General features: G+C 28.5%; 1 protein-coding gene and 1 pseudogene across 2 annotated transcripts in view; one reads left to right on the top strand and one right to left on the bottom strand.

Annotated features, from left to right (window-relative positions):
* Positions 1-15,081, top strand: part of LOC107167771 (tyrosine-protein kinase receptor-like) — a 409,135-nt gene that overhangs the window by 221,219 nt on the left and 172,835 nt on the right. The gene's annotated exons all lie outside the window — the stretch shown is intronic.
* On the bottom strand, positions 11,126-11,707 carry LOC149062476 (uncharacterized; annotated as a pseudogene).

Raw genomic sequence — 15,081 nt, 5'->3', positions numbered from 1 at the left:
TCAATCGTAACTTGTTCTATTTTCATTTGTTTTTGTAAAATGGTTAAATTTTTTAGATTCTGAGTATAACGATGAATTTGTCACATTATTACTGTATATTTTATACGATTGATTATTATAAATAAAAAATTACAATAAATAACTTTCACATCAAATGAAAGTTTTATTTTTATAATACTTCATTTTTATTGATCATTGATAATCGATTATTTTTTTATTAGGGTAATAGCGAGGGAATTAATAATTATGTTTGATAAAAGTAATATTTAAATTAGCTGGATTAAAGAAAAATCTCTAAAAAATATATGATATCTTTGCTTGATATCGTTCGGAAATAATAACTACGTCATGTACTAGACAATGATATCATTTCTTCCGCTATTAGTAATCGTCAACGTTTCCTAGGAACTGTTATCATTTCCTAAATGTCAACATTTCTTGTAACATATACATTGTATATATTTGTTATGGAATGTATCCATTTTTAGAATTTTACGATTTCAATTAACAAATTGACATTCACAGTCAGTCACTTCAAATGTATTTTCCATATACAATATATATATTACACGCCTCTGCTGTATTTTATGCCCTGTTTAAATAATGTGTTTTTTTTGTCAACAGGGTGTACGTGTATGCATGTTAAATATTACATTATTAATCTGACGATTTAAATTTACATTTTTACTACAATATTTTTAGGGCTTAGCAGATGACAATTGTGTTTGAACACTTTTGATTCAAGTATTTTAAATAATTTTTTCCGCCTGAAAATTAATATATTTAACTGATTTTATTATATGCCATACTTTTTTTCATAAGCACAAACAAAATCACTGTAAATATTATATTACAAATGTCAAGCAATTAGAGTATTAGTTATGTTATTATGTTATACATATATTAACGTAAGATATGTTCACGAGGCTATAAAGTAATAAAATACCTTTTTTTAATTTTTTTTTTTTTAGTTTCTTATGCTTTATAGTTTATACAGATCGATTTTTTTATAACTGAAATTTACAAATGTATTTTTAGAAGTTAGCAAATATTGTAAACAAATTATATTATAATATTTAATTGATTACTATATCCGACTCAAATTATAAGATCAGTAGATATATTTTAAATATCACAATAAGTTGAAGTATTTAACTAGTTGTTAGATATTTTGATTAAAAATATAAACAAATTACACACTTTTAATACCAATCGTATTCAATATAATTCTAGAACGAAGAAAAACATAACTTGTCACAACAATAATTATTGTGACACAAAAGAAGGCAATATCATTATTGTTCTTTATGGAAATTATACGAGAAAACATCGTTAAATTGAGTTAGAAATAATTAAAAATCCGCGACCTACGCACTGTTACCTAATGACAAAGGAAGAAACTCTCACTATACAAAGTCTGCGGTGTCCAACTAACTATAAAACAGATAATAACTGAATGTCTTAAACAAAAACAATATCGACAAATCATCGGGCTAGATAGTAGCGTATATGTTGAATACCGAGGAAAATCGGAAGATGATGCAATTTTTAAAAGCAACAGCAGGCCTCTACAATTTAATTTAAAATTATTCTGTATATACAATGTATCCTCTATTTTTTATCTTTAATTTTTTACCATAAAAAAAAAAAGAAAAATGTATCAAAATTGTAAATACCTACCATACTTAAATTGTAACTAATGGCCATAAGCTGCTGAGTTGTATTTTACCAATAAAAAAAAAAAAAATTAAAGACTCACAAAAGTCAACATTTTGTTTTTTTTTTTTTTTAATAATAATATTTAAATCTATACTTATTACTTATTTATGTATGTATTTATGTTTTACAATTGATCATATTTTACTAACAGAATTTTTTTCACACTACAACCAACTCAATTATGATTAATTATGTTTCCTATAATTTATACATATCCACGAATAGAAAAATATTTTATATTGTATTTGCATTACAGATATCAAAATATTTTGATAAAGAAATTTTTATTTTCACGCTTTTTCGCTGATAGTAAAATATAATAATAAATGTAGCTGTGAATGTGAACGTTCAGAAAAAAATTGTTTTCTTGATGTGCACTACTATTAATATTAATTACTGCGTATTTAATAAAAGTTAAAAGTATTTTTCGTTTAAAATTAAATATTTTAATAACTAAAATATTACGAAATATATATTAAATTAAAACTTAAAATTAAATATTAAATTAACCTAGTTAACTTCTTAAAAACATGTACTATGTATAAACAATAATAATAAAAAAAAAAAAACAAGTACATTGTTTGTTAGGTTAAACTGTTGGTTCATTTTTTCATAATATTATGAAACAATAATATAAAGTAAGAATTGAAGCTGAATATAGAAAAATGTCATCAATTACTAAAAAAACTTTATATTTATTTTATTTCCTTAAAATATTAACGATAAATATTTGTAGTTTTTCGTGAATTGACAAGTGAAAAAAAAATTCTGTATTAGCATTAATTCGTTCGACTTTGTTAGTGTGTTAAAAATTAAGTTTCGTAGAATTAAATTAATTTCTAATAAGTCACTCAGATGGCTAAGTATATTATATTTAAAGTATCGAAGCGATTAATCATTGTAATCTATAAACAGTTTAGAGCGGGCTTTGCGTGCAATAAGATTTGACCTATATATTGTGAACTTTTTTTGCGATTTAATAGTAAATAACCAACGCTTTGGAAAGTTTTCATGTCCGAAATATAATACTCATCCAATCTTCAAAATCAATTATGTAAGTATATATATATATATATAATACGATTAAATTGGATTTTATTTACGCCTTAGAAATAGTTAACCTACAAAATAAAAATCTAAAAAGTATCGTTAAATAATTTTTTTGGCATACCATCTATGTATGAAGAAAACAGTTTATAGGTATTGAACATAAAATAATAAATACTACAAGTTTTTTTTCCACATATTTCTGAATTTTTGTATAAAACAAGCAAAGATCATCTGAGTGCCAATCAGTCCATGAGATTGGATACATTTTAATATAGTCTTCGTTTAAGATAATACACTATCCTATATTACTCAAATTATTTTATGATATATGGTAAGATATCAAATAAGTACATTCAAAATAATTGGTTTGTTATAATACAAAAAAATTTAAATAGTTATAGTAAGTAAAAATTTGTTCCAAACAATACATTATAGATTTTCAAAGCACGCAATTTATGACCTGTAAACTTCATACATTTTCTTTTCCAGTTTACAAATAATTTTAAATATTTATACACAGTTGACTTGTTAGGTAATTATTAATTGAATCTTACATGCAGGTAATAAATTAATCTAAAATTGATTTAAATATTTTTGTCTTTCAATTTTAAGACTTATATTTTAATCTTAGATTGAATCACTCATCTTCAGTCATGAGTCCATATTCAGTAAAATTGAAATAGTTATTCAATAAGAGTAACAAAATATTTAAATTATGTTATATTGCATAACGTAAATTTGCATATAGGTACTGATTATAGAATTTATAACACTAATGGACGTTTAGTTCTTTAAAGGGTTCGTAAAATGAAACATGTGTTTTTAATTAAACCAGATACTAAACGATATATATATATATATATATATACCTCTTTTAAAAAAACAACACCATCTTATACCAATATTTTTTTTTCTACATAAATATTGTAATTGGTAAATCCATAGTTGATATTTCAGGTTTAAGACCTTTAAAATATCGAAACTCGAGAAAGGCACTCTCTAATACCTTATCATGTCATCATACAATATCGTCAAAGTATAATATTATTCATAAGTACTCAAATTAAAATACTTATAAATTAAAAAAGAGCCCAGAATTAAAATTGGTATATTTAAATCCCATCAATTTTTAATTGTAATATGTTGACGGCCATTATGTTGGATTATCATTATTCGCTGTTTATATGATACATTTGTTAATTGTATGTTTTTTTAAAAATATTATCAATAGTTATAAATATTACTGTTAAACGTTTAACAACGTTGAAATAAATATAAACTGATTAATATGTAATTCCATAATATTGATATAATAGCGTATAAAAAAATAAAATAAACACAGAATTCAAAAGTCAGGATTATGTTTCCAACAATGAGCGAGTGGTTTTGCGCATACACATTAAAACCATAACTTAGTCATAACTCATAATATCCATTAACTCTTTTTAAAACAAAAAAGAAATCTTTATTGCTTTATGCATTGTTTGTATACTATATTGCCTATTCAGGTTTTAGTAAGAGCATAAAGCAATATTGCGTAAGCAAATGAGTAAAGTAAGTTTTATACACATATATTTTATTTTAAACTTTAAAACTATGATCAATATAATATTAACGTCCCTGTAAGTGAACTCGTTATGCTTTTTCGGCTATAAATTTAACTTTAAAGTTACCTACTTATTTACATTATAAACGTAAAATTAATAATGATGCTTGTGCCTATATTTAAACAGCTTAAGAATAAAAACAACTAATGTGTATTTTAATAATTAATGCAATATCTATCCATTTATCATAAATATTTAACTTAAACGCGGAACTAGATAACATTCAATAGATAATTATGGAAATATTTTGGAACCTTAAATTTATATATATATATACATATTATAAAACGCCAATTCAAATTTTTTTCCATATAAAATTATCCATGTTCACAACCTCAGAAACAATTGGATAATTTTAAAGATACATTATTGAGTATCCTTTATATAATGTTTTAATAAGCAAAAATATACTAGAATAATAGCAAGGGTGCGTACCTAGTTAGTATCATATATTTTAATTTATTTAACGAAGGAATTTTTATTTATGACTGCGAAATGGTAAATGTTGGTAAGAATAAAAACAAAATTCCATTGCTGAAATCGGTTTTAGGTAGTATTCGAAAATAGTTGATGTTGGTACGGTCTGTAAACTGAAAAAATAATTTTTCTAATTACACTTTACTCAAACAATGTCTATGTGTGAGTACAAACGTCATAAGTCATGAGGTGAAATCTATTTTATGCATATACCTTCTTATAAGTTATGATAAATAAATCAATTTTATATGGTACAGTGAGATTCAATTTATCGATGTCTTCACGATGCCCCGATTCATGCTTAAAATATTACGAAATATCTTAAATTTAAATTATACCGAACGAACAAAAATCTTAATGTTAAAATCGACTTCTTATTGAGTAAACATTATTGCGGTTATAAAATTAATGTCTCAATTCAATCAAATAAAGAGCTATCTGATTCAGGAAAACTAAAACCTAACTTGCGGTTAACATTTTTAAATACATAGCTTGTGAACTAAAAAATTGGAAAATACTCATAGCCAAAGAAAATATTTGGATATAACGCAGATTCTACAATATGTAATACATGTAGGTATCGATAAATTGTTTTTTAAAAACCGTAAAAAATACACAAATAAAATCAAAACATAAATAAAACTGTTCTTTTTTTATTGGAACCTATCGAGGTTATTTTGGAATAAATAACATATTTATACAATCAAGATATGATTATATAGATCAAGATAGGCCTACAAGTACAATCAAAAATAGTTTGATACCAAGATTAGGATTTCAATGTTGTCAATAATTTATCGTGTCTCTCTGATCAGTGACCATGCGAACTACTGTGGTTACACAATAAGTCAAGTATATAATATTAAGATGCGAGTGAATTATCATAATTTGTTCGGTTATACCACAGTGTCCCGCTATACAGGTAAAACTATTTTGGTCGATTAACGAAATCAATAATGATAATCGTTCGGTCAGCTAAGTGTACCATACTAGTCTCATTTAATCAATTTAATCGATTTCTGTAAGTCTTTGGTAAAATAAAGCTTATTAAATAATTATCCATACTTTGTTTTAATATACGTAAAATGTTGTAGGTACTCGGAATAACTAAGTACTTTGTGTCTTGTCCTACATCTAAATCTTCTCACATACCCCAACCAACTGTTTGGTATTCACCCATCTGTCGCTGTAGATATACCGTACACCCATTACCAGATTTCATAGTCACCATAATATATTAGGTAACAACTTCATATCAAAAACTGCTCACAGTCGTCAAAGATCTTCGTGTATATAGTTTAGAGTAATTTTATCTTTATGGTATGAACTATTACGGAAGGGATCACAAATAATTATTTTTGTAATGTCACATTATGAATACAAGAATTTTTGTCAATATACTAATTAGGTTAAAATATAATAAAAAGAAATCAAAAATGAGGTGTAATTCCTGGTTTCTTTCTGACAGATAGTCAATGTTTAACCATCGTCATTCATTACGGCACTCTTCCTCCGACTTATCGTTTTGTCTGTGAGCTGGATAAAATTAGTAACCATTCGGCGAACCTTTGTTTATAAAAAACAGAATTTTGGTATGCTGAAAAAATTCAAATACATTCACTAGTTGACGACTGAGATGAAGGAAGAATTTCAGACTGTTTCGAATTTAGATGTATGCGTTGGTCTCAGACTCCGTGATATTTTTTGTGATTGAATTTTAGTTTTAACGTTAAATGGTGGCTGGAGTGGGAGATACGAATATTTTTCAAGTAAATAAAGCTGATACGGAGATTCCTTTTGTTAATTTCAATATTTATTTTTTTTTGTTTGACTTACCTAATTTCATTGGTAAAAACGAAAATTTCCTTATTTAAGTTTTAACTCTAAAAACTATATAAGTTTTTGGGTGGCTACTAGTTGCGTCCCGCGGTAAAAATTTCTTCCGAATTGCGGCCCGAGTTTTTTTGGGATGCATACGAATTGCGGTCCGAGTTTTTTTGAGTTACCTATGAATTGCGTCCCGGAATTTAATATTAAATTAATTATATGTATGTAATTATATTTTATTATGTTATAATATGCATTGATTTTCATTCAAATATGCAAAAATATGCTAACAAAAATGCATGTTAATTAAATTTATTAAATTTAAAAATGACAAATATATATAATTCATTAAATGAGTAATATGGACAAAAAAATGTATTAAATATATATCTATTTGAAATAATTGATGTATACCTATTACCTAATGTAGATATTTAGCTATGTATTTTGTATAAAGTAGGATGTTGCATTTTGAACATTCACTCATCTAAATAAAAAGTCATGAACAATAACAAATTAAAATAAATTAAGTATATTTTTTAATATTTCAAAGTTACCTGAAGAGTTACAGTTGACTACTAAAGACTTAAATTTTCAGTAAATATACTCTAAAATCGAGAAAAACTTCGTTCTACATCCGTTGAAGATATCAGGACGTACTTATAAAGTATACCAAGTCACTGCATGATAGGTCTTTCGGTTAAGATTAAATTATCTAGAATTGAAAAAACCCGGGCCGCAACTCGTCTGCACCCAAAATAAACTCGGGCCGCAATTCGGATTAGACCTTTTTTCGTAAATATTTTCGGGGCGCAACTAGTATGCAGCCAAGTTTTTATAACAAAAAGGTAATTACGGACAATCAATTTTATCTAATTTCTAATTATTAAGTATAAGTTCTAATTATTCATCATACATTTTTAATTTAAATACCAATAACCTATTCATTTTAAAATTACTTTTAAAAGTACTTTTTCATAACATTTAATTATTTATAATTATCGATAGCGACGACTACAACCGCGAAAAATAGAAATATAAGTTGATAACGAGGCGGGTACGGTCGCGGCAATACAATTACGTGTGTATATATTTATATATTATATATATTATATATATTATATCGCGCAGGTAATTTACGGGATACGAGAATATTCACGGTGGCAAACTGTAGCGTGGCAGAGAAACGCACTTTGACACGTGTTTAGTCGGCCGACTGCTTCTAGCCGTCCAGTAGCCGTTGTATAGAAGCCGATTGGAGACCGAGAGCTGCAGTAGCCAGGTACTTTACACGATCAAAGCGTGTTGGGAAAGTGTCTCTGCAGTGATACAGTGTCTCTTTTACCGATGTTCGAAGGAGTACGTACGCGGTAGATGTGTAAGGGTGCATTACTTAATATTTTGTTTTCTACCGATAAAATATTTCTAACCGGACGGAAAGCGAGTAGCGACCTTAGGATGAATAATATATTGTCTAATACTTTTATTTGTTGTTTTGGGTAGTTAACGCATAGTAATTGCTGGCAAGTAATTAATTAATTGGCTATTTTATTAAACACATTGCCGGTACGCGCGCTCTATTGTTATCTTTTAGCGTAACATGGTCGTAGTGCCGTTGATAGTGTGTTGTTGGCGGTAGTGTTATGTTCATTACAAGATATTACACTAAAAACAAAATTCTAACTAATGCATTTTGGAGAGTAAAAATAATAACAATCAAATTGGTTTTCTCACATAAAAAGATAGTATTATATTACATTTGAATTTCTTTAACTTGAAATCCAAGGAATATAAAATCATTTTTGATTTATATATTTTTTTCGAGTAGAAGTGTAGAACAACTTTTATTTTATGTGAGTTATCTATCACCACATAGGCGTGCGCACAGGAGCAGCAAGGTGTGCTCTTGCTGCCCCTTGATGGTTTGAATATATTTGTATGGGCCGAACTATTACTATATAATAATAACATAACATAATAATGCTTATATAACTGTATTATAATAATAAAGAATAATGTGTTATTGATATTTGATGTATTTTTAATTTTGATATGGTATACCGGTGTTGAGCAAAAACAATCTATGATTAACCAACGATTATCGTTTAAAATATTTTTATTTTAAGGTCAAAAGTTAAATTTTGATTTTGAGCTTAAAAATTTTAACTTAATACTCATGTATGGGTCGGTAAAAATATTCGCTGCCCCTGACTTGAAACTCTGCACACGCCTATGTATCACTAAATTTAATTAGTAACTTTAACATTTATTTATAGTATATTATTAATGGATATAAGTTATTTAAATAAACAGTTTACTTTTAAACTATTTAAGTTTAAAACGTATATAATTTTTAATATATTTATTTTAGAAGAAATTTGCAAGTAGTTACTAAACAGAAATTTTAAGTTATCAAAACACAACTCAATTAACTATAAACATTTAATGTGGCTATATTTAATTAAAACACTCATAACATTAATTTGGGAAATTTAATACTAAATAAGTTCTTGAATAATTCAATTTATATTAAATACATTTAGATGTAAATGCTAAAGTTAGGCAATTGGTAAGAAGATAAGCATGATTCTTTTTACTAATTATAAAATTAAGTATATTTGAAATAGTAATTTTTCAACTGTAAATTATCATCAAATTAATCAGATTATCCAGTTATATATTTTATTCGTGTTTCTAATTATTGTATTAAAACATACAAGTATTACAAGTATCTTTAATGAATATTTGTTAAATTCTGTAAATTTAATATTATCAAACACCTTTAATTTGAAACATTTACAAAAAAAATATAATTACTGATCAAAACCATAGACTATCAAGATTAGCTAAGAGTATATGTATGATATAGGATAAACAATAAACATATACCTAAATCGAATTTATAATTGTGTATACTTATTAGAGTTCTCACTAAATACTGTAATAAGTATTATGATTTGAATCAATTTAACTTGATGTAAAAAAAACCTAATTATTATCAATCAACAGTGTTAATCAAAATAAAATTGTGTTTAAAATGAGTAGGTAGGTACATATTACTATATTAGGTATATTTAATGATTATAATTTCATTATGCACGGACACTAATAAATAATTTGAATTTGGAATAATATTACCTTTGTATTTTGTACCTACTATTCTAGTATCCAGAGTTAGTTTAATTTATGTGACACCATATGTGTAGTTAAATTCTGGAGTTATAAGTCAACCTCACATAGTTTATAAAATAGAGAATAGATACTACATTATATATATATATATATAGTGTCATGTAACTGAACGTATTATTATTATGGAAGTAAATTTTCCGATAACTGAACCTAACTTAACAGCAAAGGACACTGTTGTTTTATTAATGTTTTATGGTAAAATTTCGATTTATTTAAATGATTATGACGCTAAGTGTTAGTTTTATAAGTAAATAAAATAATATGTAATAACACACATAAAATATTATGATATAATTATAATTATATAATAACCAGTTATTATATAATTATAATTATATAATAACCAGTTATCAATAATGTGCCATTATTATAATATACAATAATAAATCCGCTCATATAATATATATATATATATGTATGTATATATAATTAATACTATATCATTTAATTTTTAAAGTTAATACAGCGAAGCATAGTTATGCTGTAATATATACGACGATTATGGATATAATAAGTAAAATTAGAACGATAACAGAAAATAGTATGTTATTTAACATGACTTAAATTGTATGTTTGATAAAAAAAAATATCAGTTTCATCATTTGGAGTTGTTGAGAATTGTGGAGGAAATACATTTGACGTCTATGTCAGAATGACTAGATGAAATAAGATGCACACTTAAATGTGATCGAATGAGTGACCGTTAATCGTAGATCGGGTGTTCATTTTTTAGTTTATTATAGGTGAAAAATTAGAGGTATCTATAAACTGTATACGTTCTGATATTACACTATTACAGTACTCCACGGCCACTTGATTTCACTGCAACATAGACCATACTAAGTAAAAATAATGAATTTGAAGAGAATTAATAAAAGTAAACATATTATTACCTTGATTTATTAAATTGAAAAAAAGTTATATCATTGGAATTATTTATAATAAAATAAATAAGTGCACGATTTTCGAAAAAAAAAAAACATTTTGGGTACTGGTAGATTTTTTAAAAGTAATTGTAGATTACCGGTATTTTGTCCGAATCGAAATTCCCGAATGGATTTTTTCCCGAATGGTATTTTTCCCGAATATAAATTATAATACGCATAAAATATAAAAATGAATTGGTAAAATTAATAATAATATAATAAATCCTGTAGTGAAATAAAATATTTCGAAATAATTAAATTATAATACGTATAAAATATAAAAATATAATATAATATAATATAAAAATCCTGTAATGTACCTAATGTTTAATATTTGTAAGTCGATAAATAATATCGCAAAACAATATTATGCGCGATTGTCTTCAGAAAATGTAATTCTTGGTATGTATTAAAGTCAGCAGTTATGGCCATAATTTGCATCTGAAAGTCTCGCCATTTTCTTTTTAGCTGAGCTCTCACTTTTCGCCCTAAACTCAGCTCTGAGATCATTATATCTACATCACCTTGTTCTTTTTGGAATTCACCGAGAGCAGAGTAAAGGTCAGGATGATGTTTTTCAATGACGAGCTGGAAGCGATTTTGCCACCCCTCGCTTACGTTGTTGGTCTTTTGCGAATCAGTCAGAGCTGCTTGTTGCTGATTTCAAATTTCTGGTGGACAACGTGGATGAATCCCACGTCTTCTTCCTCGAGCTATTACCCCAAGGACATAATTTTTTTCGAAATATTCCATTATAGGTAATAGAGCTTCAGGCGCAACATTTTTCTATAGAGAAAAAATGCGAGAAACTTTAGTCAACGGCACGAATGCCAACGCTAGCATCATGTATGTAAAATATTTCAACGAACGATCATCTGGGTCATTATATGCGGCTTGAAGGCCAGCAAAATATATAAATAATTATAATACATAGAAAATACACCAGTAATAACTAATTTTTTTAATTTTTTATTTCGGGAACAATAACCGTCGGGAAAAAGGTGTTCGGGAAAACAGGTTTCAGGTTTTCAGACTTTCGGGCAAAATACTATTCGGAAAAAAATTCATTCGGTAAAAACGGCGGGTACCATAATGGTAAGAAGATATTTCGAGAACATTAATTTTTTGAAGACGTATAATTCATTATTTATATAGATAAAGATTAATATATAAAGTATGTCAAAACTTGTCTGCTTAAATATAAAATATAAATTTAATTTAAAAAAATATATATTTATATGCAGATAATATATTATAAGGTCTGGAGTCTACTTTCAGTTTTGAATTTAAAGTTTCATTAGTTTTTTACTTATAACGTCAATAATATAATAATAATATTGTGTCTAAGTATAAAATCCGTTTACAGTTATGAGTAAACAATGTTTTGAAATTTTAGGGTTATTGGATAATTAATTTACTTTTATAAACAATTAAAATCCTTTGATTTTGTTCTAAAACATTGTTTTTATATTTTATTCTTCAGAGCCTTTTCAGATATATTTGTCCGTATGAAATGATTACTTAACTCTACTTATACCTAACTGCATTGTGTGTTTTATATTGTATTTTACACCTATTTAGTTGTTATGTTTGTATTGTTTAATAAATAAACAATTATTATGACAGCTCATCTTGTAATTATTTACTCGAATCACACATATATGTGTATACGTGCTTAAACATATAACATTATACATTTTGCATACACTACGGCATTTAGTTTCAGGTCGAATAGGACACTTACTTTCAATTTATTTAACGGAATAATACAAGCTTTAAACAAATCACATGGTTAGTGGTACAGTTTTTAATATTAAATATTTATTTTAAAGACCAAACATTATGATAGTTATTATTCTTTATGAGAAATACATTTTGTTTTTCATGTACAAAAATTAATCACATAAAATGTGTCACACTTACACCTGTTTGAGATTAAATTCTAAAAGTAGGGTGAGGAGTGATTAAAAAATAAATTACATAGGTAAGAAACGGAAAAATATATAAATAATAATAATAAAAACATTTTTTTACAGCTATTTTAATTCCTTGCATTGAAATTCATAAAACAAGATCCTACCTACCTACCAATTCTTCGGAATAGTTTTAGTAAAAATCAAGAGACTTTGCAGATCAAGTGTTTTATTCAAATGAATTTTTTTTAATATTCATTGCACGTACACTTTCGTTATACGTAGATAACTTACATGGGTACATCACTATACAGTCAGTTCTAGGTATTTCCAATTCTTCAAATATTATGCATGTATTGAATGTACATATATGTTTAGGCATTACTTTTATCTCATTCGAAACGATAAAGTAGGTACAAAAAATAAAAGGGCATGCATAAACGTGCATGGGCATACGACGGAAGGCATTCTACGTAGGTCCAGGTGGTTATGGTGGATGGGTGTAATATTCATACACTGTGTTGGTAATCATCTGACTAATTACATTTTTAAAATCTAGTTAGATTATAAGTAGTAGCAGTAGTATTGATCTACTATGACTTCAATACCTTTTTTACTATTATTTCGACGATGTAATGATTTTTGGTGTAAAACTTCTGCATGCACTCATTGCAGTGGAAACAGATATTAGGTACTTCGTAGTGACAGTAAAATAAAGACATATTATATAAAAATAGATAGTATGCTTTTTAGTCTTTTTCATTCGAAAAAAAGTTAAAAAGTTGCACTTTGTGGTGATAAATATACAATAAAAAAAAATAACAGTAAAATTAAAGTCTAAATCTAAGAAATTTTTGAGATTCTCTAGTAGTAGTCTAGTGATCGAAGTCGGAATGATGATCAGAGCATAGTCTTCAGTATTTTATACACATACCTACCTAGATAATTATTATAGTAATTGCAAATTTGACGATTCTCTGCATTCGGTTTGGTGAAAGCTCGGGGTTTTATCTTTATGCGTGTGTGACCGTCGGCGAGCGGGTGTGAAGAAAATTGATTCGGTCAATTTCACGCATCTAACAAGATAGTGAGGGGGGATGCGAGGGTATGTATTTTATAAGAAAATCGTGTGACTGTGTGGAATGTGTGAGCCACAAGGGGTAAACTACAATGTCAGCCGCTGCAAGACGTATATAATAATTAAACGCTTTACACGTGTGTGGCGGTGTATGTTAATACATAAATTATATTTAGAGTCTCACATGATAATGATAATAATAATAATAATAATAATAATAATAATAATAACAATATGATGGCAGTTTTAGTGTGTAGATGCTGTCTCCGACATAATATCGCTAACCACCACCACCACCACCACCACCACCACCACCACCACCACCATCATCACCACCACCACCACCACCACCACCACCACCACCACCACCACCACCATCTACTTCGCCGAAACCCTCTGGCCACTTATAAATCGTCGAAATTAAAGTTGTAATAAGTGTGCTCGGCGGCAGGGTGATTATAGCTAATTTCTAATAGCCTGGGTGGGCCAGTGGGTGCGTGTACAAAAAGATTCATACAACACGTGGGATCGGTCTGAAAACACCCCGTTAGCGGGCAAGGGTATCGGCGTTATGGGGTGGTGTGGGTCGCAGCTGCTGCCATTAAGCGTGCACGTGTGTGTGACCACCGTAAAGGGGTTAAGACGCCGTCGTGGAGGCGTCTATGGGTGGACGAGCACGTAGTTGAGGGGCGCGGGATCTGGCCATCAGGACGGCGCGCAGAAAGAGTGCGAGTGGGCGGGAAAATCGATCGGTGTGGCCCGGTGAGGCTAAGCTACGTCGACTGTGTTGGGGTGTTATGGTGGTGGATGTTGGGGAGGAGGTAGAGAAGGACGATCTGTCCATGGCGGGATGGTGAGGCGAAGGACGAATAAGAGGGGAGTGTCACGCTCGGTTCCCCACTTGTCGCGCGTGCGTGCACGCCCGTTTACTCGTCCCGACGGCGCCGCCAGTCCGCCCGGCATGGCCCGCGATTTCCTGACGCCGCTGACCCACTGACGCCCCGTCCGAACGACTGCGGTTATGACAACAACGACGAAGACGACCACCACGACCGTGACTCTGACTGTGATGACTGTTCGGACCGTGACCAAGGTATACTACGTGCGAACTTTGTCACGGCGAAATATAACAAATAACATGCATACCTATATGTGCCATCGCTCAGCGTGTCTATTGCTTTCTCAGCCATGCTGGTTTGGGGCATTGCAAAGTGTATTCGTTCAAACGCTATTAAATGGCTTTTAAAAAGCTGTTCATATATTATTATGGACTACCCGCACAATTTGTCTTT

Source organism: Diuraphis noxia, unplaced genomic scaffold (genome assembly GCF_037042655.1).
Source record: "Diuraphis noxia isolate RWA-SAM2 unplaced genomic scaffold, SU_Dnox_SAM2 contig0001, whole genome shotgun sequence".
NCBI lineage: Eukaryota > Metazoa > Arthropoda > Insecta > Hemiptera > Aphididae > Diuraphis > Diuraphis noxia.
Note: the sequence above shows the minus strand (reverse complement) of the source record. Positions and strands in the feature narration are given on the sequence as shown.